At 53.0% G+C, this 7,492-nt stretch overlaps 1 pseudogene across 1 annotated transcript; it reads left to right on the forward strand.

Annotated features, from left to right (window-relative positions):
- The first annotated feature begins 4,398 nt into the window (after nt 1–4,398).
- On the forward strand, nt 4,399–5,928 carry LOC310887873 (olfactory receptor 14J1-like; annotated as a pseudogene). The gene has a single exon. The product of its transcript is annotated as an olfactory receptor 14J1-like (transcript).
- The last annotated feature ends 1,564 nt before the right edge of the window (nt 5,929–7,492 follow it).

Consider the following 7,492-nt stretch of genomic DNA (forward strand, 5'->3'; position numbering starts at 1 on the left):
GGTGTCTACCTTGCCTAAATAACTTCTAAGCCAATCCCCTTCACCATGGGGAAAGTCTTCTTCCCTCCAGGTTTTCCCTCTTGTTTCCAGGCTCAGTAGTGCTTGGGTTCTAGCCTTAGCAGTGAAGACCAAAGCAACAAAGGCATTCAGTAACTCCACCTTCTCTGTATCTGCCATCACCAAGGTACCCACCTCCTTTAGCTGAGCACTCACATTTTCCTCAGTCTTCCTTTTGCTGCTGATGTATTTGAAGAAGCCCTTCCTGTTATCCTTGATGTCTCTCACTAAATGTAATTCTCACTGGGCTTTGGCCTTTCTCATTTCATCCCTGCATTCTCTGACAATGTTCCTAAATTCCACCCAAGTCGTCTGTTCCTTCTTCCACATCATGTACATTTTCTTCTTCTGTTTAAGTTTTCCCAAGAGCTCCTTGTCCATCCACGCAGTTCTCCTGCCCCCCCTTGCTCGACTTCTTTATTGTAAGGATGTACCAACCCTGAGCTTGGAGGAAGTGGTGCTTGTATATATCAGCCAGCTCTCCTGGACCCCCTTTCCCTCTCGGGCCCTGGCCCAGGGGATTCTTCCACTTAGGTCCCTGAAGAGGTCAAAGTTAACTCTCCTGAAACCAAGGTTGCAGTCCTCTTTTTGCCCTGATTCCTCCTCGCAGGATCTTGGACTCCAACATCTCATGATCACTGCAGCCGAGACTGCTCTCAACCTTCATGTTTCCAACTAGACCATCTCTGTTTGCTAGCACCAAGTCCAGCAGCGCCCTTCTCCTTGTTGGCTTACTTTCTTCCTGCATCAAGACGTTATCTGCCATGGTCTTCAGCAACCACCTGGACCATTTGTTCTGAGCTGTGTTGTCTCCCCAGCAAATATCTGGGTGGTTAAAATTCCCCATAAGAAGTAGGGCCTGAGAACGTGAGGAAACTTGCAGCTGCCTACAGAAGGCCTCATCCACTTCCTCTTCCTGATCCTGTGGCCTGTAGTAAACACCTACCACACTGTCACCCCTGTTGGCCTGCCCTTTGATCCTCATCCATAGCCTCCCGACTTGCACTTCGTCCCCACCTAGGCAGAGCTGCATACATTCCAGTTGCTCACTCACAAAAAGAGCAACTCCACCACCTCACCTTCCTGGCCTGTCCTCACTAAAATCACAAAGCTGTCCATGGCCACATTCTGGTCACGGGAGATGTCCCGCCATGTCTCAGTCATTGCAATGAGATCATAACCCTGCAACCGCACACACACCTCCATTTCCCCTTGTTTATTCCCCATGCTGCGTGCATTTACATAGAGGCATTTGATTTAGGCTCCCAATGCGTCTGCCTTTCTGGATGGGGCAACTTTAACTCGTCCATGTGGGCCGACGGTAGCCCTCCTGTCAAGCTCTCTTCCCTCTCTAGGCTCTGGGCGTCCTTTGCCAGCTCTGGTGTTCATCTGGCGTGAGTGGGATGGCACGTCATCCTGTACCTTATCCCCAGCATCCCTGATGATCTCCCCCTCCCCCGTCGATACAAACTGGAGTCAAAGGCAGCCTACTGCTATGCCACAGTTAATATCCCTAAAGCATTCTTCTCCATTCCTTTGCCAGCAGCATGCAGGCCACAGTTTGCTTTAATTTGGAGGGGAGTCCAGTCCACCTGGAATCAACTGCCTCAGGGGTGGAAACACAGCCCTACCATTTGCCATGGACTGATTCAGACCGCCCTGGAACTGGTGGAAACTCCTGAACAACAGCAGTACATTGATGGCATCATTATGTGGGGTTAGAAAGCAGAGGCTGTTCTTGAGAAAGGGAAAAACATGTACCAAATCCTTCTGAAATATGATTTTGCACTGAAAAAGAAATAAGAGACCGGCACACTGGATCCTGATGCAGGCTGGCCATGGTCAACGGGACCACTGTAGAGGCATGGGCTGGGCATCGTTCAGCACGGTGGTGAGCAATTGCATTGCGCATCCTTGCTTTGTACATATTATTATTATTATCATTATCATCATTATTCTCTCTTCCTTTTCTGTCCTATCACACTGTCCTTATCTCAACACGTGAGCTTTTGGGGGGTGAGGGTGAGCTGTGTGGTGCTGAGCTGCCTGCCAGGTTAAAGCACAACACGCTTGACAACCAGACTCTAACAGCACAAATCACACTTCTAAAATGCGTCTCTCCCATGTTCAGAGAGGAGCAGTCGGTGATGACTTCAGTCTGCTTCAAACACCACACCCCAGGAGAGACCCTGCTGCCTTCAGGAGCTGTCAGCCCTGAGGCCTTGGGGACACCTTGAGGGAGCCCAATGGCACAGAACAAGCGATGCCATGGTCGGGTGCTGTGCTGCTGAGCTGGGCTGGGCTCCTAGGCCCAAGGGGAGGTCCTGGCAAGCGGGCAGCGCTGCAGAGAGACAGCTCTGCCCAGGAGCAGCTCCTCTGCACAGCGCAGCAGGGCTGGGGGCTCTGACCGCAGGTGGCACGGGGACAGGAGAGAAGGAGAGAGGGGTTGGAGGCAGTGAGGAGCACAACAACAGGGCAGCGTGTGGCAGGACAGATCTGCAGGCTTTTGGCACCGTGAGTCTCTGGCAGCAGGGCAATGCAGATGCAGTTCCCAATGAGGTCATCTACAGCTGGCACATCTGATGGCTGATAGCATCTCTCAGGATGGTTGTCTTTATTTCTCCAGTGAGGAGTAGAAGGTGCTTTAGAGAACAGCTTTTATAATGGAGTATTTCCAGAGGAAGACTGGGGTTTGGCTTACCTGAAAGGAAAGGCTTTTCTGGATTCTGTGAATTCAGATTCCTGCAGTGGAGGGGAATCTGAGTGAATCTGAGCACACAGCTTGTCAGGTAGGGTCTGCAGGACATGGACAGGGAGGAAACGTGGACACAGAACCACCTCCCAGCAGGGACATGGGCAGGTGGTGAGAGGGAGCTACTGCCAGAAATGCTGTGCAAGGGAGGGCTCAGGCACCTCCCTGCCATCCCCTGCAGGGCAGGCGCCTTCCCTGGGACACCCCTTGATCTCCTCTCCCACCAGCAGAGCCTCTGCCCTCAAGCCCCCGATGTCCCCAGCAGGAGCTGCCTCCTCTGCAGGCAGAGCTGCAGCAGAGGAGGGTCTGCTGAGTGTCTGTCCCACCTTGGCCTTGCCTTCTGTGGCAGCAGCACGCTGGCATTCCTCCTGGCTTCTCCACCTGGCCGTGCTGCTGCTGTTCTTGTTTCCAGGCTGGCAGGGGATGGGGCTTTCAGATGCACATGGAGTGAGCCCTTGGTGTGCTTGGCTGGTAGGGGGGTACAGGGACAGGGTGCAGGGTCTGGAGATGTGCCCTTTGAACCTGGATTCCTTTACTCCCAGCACTGTCATGGTTTTGTAGGCACTGGAACAGGCACCACAGGGAAGTGGTCACAGCACTGAGGTTGCCAGAATTCAACAAACATTTGGACAACTGTCCTGGTTCCAGTTAGGACAGAGTTAAGTAGCTCATAGTAGCTGGTAGGGTGCTATGTTTTGGATTAGGATGAGAAGAGCGCTGATAACGTGCTGATGTTTTAATTGTTGCAGAGCAGTGTTTACACCAGGCCAAGGACTTTTCGGCTTCTCGCTCTGTCCTGCCAGCGAGCAGGCTGGGGGTGCAGCAGGAGCTGGGAGGGGACAGACCCAGGACAGCTGACCCAAACTGGCCAAAGGGGTATTCCATACCATCTGACGTCATGCTAAACAATATATAGGGGTGGCTGGCCGGGGTGGGGGGCCGGCTGCTTGGGGATAGGCTGGGCATCGGTCAGCAGGTGGTGAGCAATTGCATTGTGCATCACTTGTTTTCTTACACATTATTATTATTAATACTATTATCATTATCACTATTATTATTATTATTGTTATTATTATATTCCTGTCTTAATAAACTGTCTTTATCTCAACTCACCGGCTTCACTTTCCCGTTTCTCTCCCCCATCCCAGAGAGGGAGGGGGGAGGGTGAGCGAACGGCTGTGTGGTGTTTAGCTGCCAGCTGGATTAAACCACAACAACAACCCCCTCAGGCATATGGACCAGTTTTTGGGTGTTCATGTACCGATTCAGGGCTGGGATTTGGTTATCCTTGTGGGTCCTTTCCATGTCAGGATATTCTATGAATCTGTGCCTCTATGAACCTCTGAGTGCAATTGTCCTGCACCACAAAGTGTTGCCAGCACAGGTCAAATGAGACCAGCTTTGCCTGTCCTCTCTGAAGGACACTGCACTGAAGGCTCCATCCCCTTGTGTCTGAGGATCCACAAGGTTTCACTTGAAATGCCCAGGATTTATGCCTTAGAAAAAGTCCTCAGGAGTGGGGTGGGCAGCTAGACAGAAAACAAAAAAATAAATCCTCACAGCCCTGCTCTGCAGTTGGGTGAATTATGAGTAACAATATGGAAAAGTTCTTTATTATCAGGTGATTGAATCTGAGATTACCCCATGTTCCACTTTACCTCTGGCTGTGGGGCAAGACTGATTCCTGCATTGCCCACAGCAGAATCCCTGCTCCCAGGGACACCCTCAGGCAGCATCAAGCAGAGCACATGAAAGTGATCTGCTAAATATCTGCCTGAAAGGGGAAAATTGTTTTCAGGAGGGTTATATGAGAAATGGAACAAGTTTTTCTCAGGTATGTCTTCTTCTTTATTAAAGCTTTTGGTTTTTTTTTTTCCAGGTATGTTGACTTGATTTATGTTTTTTCCTCGTTGGGAAGGACCCCATGCCCAACATCAGCTCAGTGAGTGAGTTCCTCCTCCTGCCATTTGCAGACACACGCGAGCTGCAGCTCCTGCACTTCGGGCTCTTCCTGGGCATCTACCTGGCTGCCCTCCTGGGCAACGGCCTCATCCTCACAGCCGTAGCCTGCGACCACCGCCTCCACACCCCCATGCACTTCTTCCTCCTCAACCTCGCCCTCCTCGACCTGGGCTCCATCTCCACCACTGTCCCCAAAGCCATGGCCAATTCCCTCTGGGACAACAGGGCAATCTCCTCTCGAGGATGTGCTGCCCAGGTCTTCTTTTTATTCTTCTTGCTTGGAGCAGAGTATTCCCTCCTCACTGTCATGGCCTATGACTGCTACATTGCCATCTGCAAGCCCCTGCACTACGGGAGCCTCCTGGGCAGCAGAGCTTGTGCCCAGATGGCAGCAGCTGCCTGGGGCAGTGGCTTTCTTGATGCTGTCCTGCACACAGCCAATACATTTTCCCTGCCCCTCTGCCAAGGCAATGCAGTGGACCAGTTCTTCTGTGAAATTCCCCCAGATCCTCAAGCTCACTTGTTCACATGCCTACCTCAGGGAAGTTGGACTACTCGTCTTTAGTCTTTCTTTAACATTTGGTTGTTTTGTTTTCATTGTGGTGTCCTATGTGCAAGTCTTCAAGGCCATGCTGAGGATGACCTCTGAGCAGGGCCGGCACAAAGCCTTTTCCATGTGCCTCCCTCACCTGGCAGTGGTCTCCCTGTTTGTGAGCACTGGCTTGTTTGCCTACCTGAAGCCACCGTCTATCTCCTCCCCATCCATGGACCTGCTGGTGTCATTTCTGTACTCGGTGGTGCCTCCAGCAGTGAACCCCCTCATCTATAGCATGAGGAACCAGGAACTGAAGAATGCAGTAAGGAAACTATTTGCATACATGCTTCTTCAGCATTGGTAATATGCCCATCATGTTAACAGTAGTAACAGGGTTTCTCACAAAATTTTAGGAAAATATTTTGAAATTGTCTTTATTATTACTTTTTCCAACATGTGATAGTATTATTTTTATTTAAAGAAGTTTCTTCTTATCCTCCTACCTGTTGATTTTTGTTTTGACCCAATCATCTACGGTACTTTAAGAACCAATCTTCCTGTGCAGAGAAAGTCAATAAAGAAGCCATGAGATATTCACTGGTCTCAGGGCCTGTCTCTTCCCATCTCCTCTGCAGCAGGGGGAGCAACTCCAGCACGGAGGAGGGGCTAAGGGCCAAGACCCCAGGGGCTGCCCCTCACTACTCAGTGGGGCAGAACGCAGCCTCATGTACCTCTATTTCCTGAGCAGTAGCTGGCCCCAGCCCAGGGGCTGCTGGGGAGGCCCAGAGCCACCTTTGTCCCAGCAGCTGCGGTGCCTTGCGAGGGGCTGGGGCTGTGGTGGCCAGGCCCAGAGCCCTGCAGCAGCCTGCGGTGGGCACTGCTCTGGGGCCAGCCCAGCCTGGGCTGCTGGGCTGCTGGGCTGGGCTGGGCTGGGCTGCTGGGCTGGGCTGGGGAGAGGGCAGGGAGGTGGCGAGAGGTGGGCAGGGGCTGGGCTGCGCTGAGCAGTGCCTGGCAGAGGGCAACAGCGGCGTCAGGGAGTGGTGGGAGCATGCAGGGGAGGGCTCCCAGCAGGGCTTGGTGCTGCAGAGCCAGGGCTGGGGAAGGGAGCGCAGAGCTGCAGGGGCAGGGGAGAGGAGGCTGCTCTGGGCCCTTGCTGGCCTGGGCAGAGCAGGAAGGGGGCCCAGGGTATTTGTCCCCTCACCGCAGCCTGCCAGGACCTGCAAGGTGGTCATGGAGTGTCCAGGCCCAATGCTCTGCACTGTGGCCACAAGTCTTGCCTGCCCTCCTCCTGCCACACTCCATGCAGTGGCTGCAGACGAGGGGACCCCCAGCCAGCCCCTGCATGGGGCTCTGCCACCCGCCTCGCCCTGGTACTCTCCAGCACCCTCCTTGCTGCTCTCTGATGCATGCCAGGACCTCCCAGTGCATGCCAGCCAGCACATCTGCTGAGGGCCCTTGCAGCCCCCTGCCCTGCGCCTGCCTCTCCCCTTGCCCTCAGCCCCGGCCTTGTCTCTGCTGGCAGGAGCGCTCTTGGCATGAGCTCCCTGGCCTCCCCTCACGTCCACACAGCTGCTGCCCACTCAGGCTGCTGGCACAAATGTGTGCTCACAAGCAGCACCACCCCTTGGGCTGCTTCTCCTGCCCTCCCCCACACTTGACTCCTTGTCTCTGATGAGCCTCACCTTCCACACCCACATGCGTCCCTTGGCTGTCAGCTCCCTCTCCCCTGCCCCACAGAACGACAAAGATGGGGTGGGACGTATTACCGTTATGTGTGGAAGTGTTTTTGTAATCCGCGTTGGTGATGGCACAAAAAGACAGTTCCTTCACCAGTGATCTACATCCTTCTTCAGGTGAATTTTCAGGATCTATATTCATCACAGGAGAAGAAATACTGATGGTCACCTGTACTTGCATTGTCATCGCTTTGTCCATCATGGTGTACTCCCTCATCTTCCAGGTACTTCCACCCATCTTGAATAAACAATCCCTGTTGAATGTCCCCTTTCCATCTGCCTGTCTGGATCTATGCACTTCCCATGGTTCTCCTGGTTTGCCCTCACCTTACCCTTTGATCTTTCAGACCGCTCTCACTGACCCAGTTGCTGCTTTGAGCTTGAGTTCAAGCTTGCCCATCTATTAGCAGTCGGCTTAATTGTTTCTGTAGCAAGTTCCTCGTCATTTGT

This window comes from Anser anser, assembly GCF_964211835.1.
Source record: "Anser anser genome assembly, chromosome: 29".
Classification (NCBI taxonomy): Eukaryota; Metazoa; Chordata; class Aves; order Anseriformes; family Anatidae; genus Anser; species Anser anser.